A 1,451-nucleotide genomic window follows, 5' to 3' on the forward strand; every position below is an offset into this window, starting at 1 on the left:
GTCCCCTGAGTCCTGTTCTTTTTCAAAGGTTCTGTATCTCCACTCTACACATCTATAGTGCTCTTCCCTGAAAATTCTCCATTAGGGAGAAACATTTGAGTTTTCTAAAAAAGAGGACACATATAAGATGGAAGAGGGAGGCTCTGGTGTGCAAGTCTCAGTGTGTGTTTTCCCTTCTTTGGCTGTTCCCTGTGTATTCCACAATGACAAACAATGGCAGAGAAACAGAAAAGAAAGCAGCGTTTCCTCCTTCTTCACTGTGACCTGATTAAACCCTAAACAGCAGCTCCTGGAAGAAAGGTACATCTCTGAAGTAACAGCAGAGTAGGTAGGTAGTAGCTCTATCTATGCAGTGTGAACTCTTTGAACCCTCTATACCTCATTTTAGTGAAAAGGGGTTTTCTTAGGAACAATGGCTCCTACTTCTCCCAGGAGTCACCTCAATTTCAGAAGCAATCACAGGCATAACATTCTTCTCTGTTTTGTTTTGTTTTTTTTAGAGGTGGGAAGTAAGTTAGGATAAAGGAAATCACAAATGGGAAAGAAGCAATATGGGGAACAGAGGAAACGTGAATGCAGCATTCTCCCAAGAACCTCAGACAAAACAAAACCCAAAAACAACCTCATAGCAGCATACAAGGCATCATCCCATTTTATCCTCACAACAATCCTGTTGAGGTATGGAGGGAAAAGGCAAGTAACATGACAGAAGTCAGCCAGTCAATTTCAGGCTTGAGAAGTCCAATGTTATATTCATTACAATACACTACACGGGGTGGGGGGGGGTGAAGGTGAAGAAGATAGCAGGGGGAAAGGCAGTGACAAATTTCAAGTACAATGGGTGCTGTGCATGAATATTACTTACTCCTGTTTACAAAGCAATTTACCATCTTGCATTTTTCTCTTAACCACCACCCCAAGAAATAAATTATTCCCATTTCACAGGTAGGGAAACAAGGTGGGGGGAATCAGTTTTTCTATCCAGTGTCACAGTGAGATTCACGAGAGGTAGGTCTTGAACCCAAGCCAGACTCTGCTGTTCAAATGGGGGTGCAGCCTAGACCTATCTCATTTTGATTTTCAGGCAATGGCAGCCATGGAGAAGCATCGGGTAAGATCAGCATGCCAAGTGATTATATACTAGAGATATCCCAAACCCTAGCTCCTCAAAAATCTAGCTGGACCATGAGGCTTACAAAAACATAAATATTAGCTTAAGACACAGAACAAAGAGATAACAAAATCAAGGGAAAGCAGACATCTCAAAAGGAGTTTCTGAAGCCTGAATATTATGTTGTTTTTAAGCAATACACACCCCTTTCAAAAACACAGAGCAAGTCAAATAAAAGAAGCCATAGAACTTCACAAAGTCAAAACTGATAGATTTGGCATTAGGCCTAGTACCAAGATCTCTCATTGAATTTTACAGAAGTGAAAAGAATCCACCAGTT

The sequence above is a fragment of the Gekko japonicus genome, unplaced genomic scaffold (assembly GCF_001447785.1).
Source record: "Gekko japonicus isolate JY-2015 unplaced genomic scaffold, Gekko_japonicus_V1.1 scaffold2571, whole genome shotgun sequence".
Lineage (NCBI taxonomy): Eukaryota > Metazoa > Chordata > Lepidosauria > Squamata > Gekkonidae > Gekko > Gekko japonicus.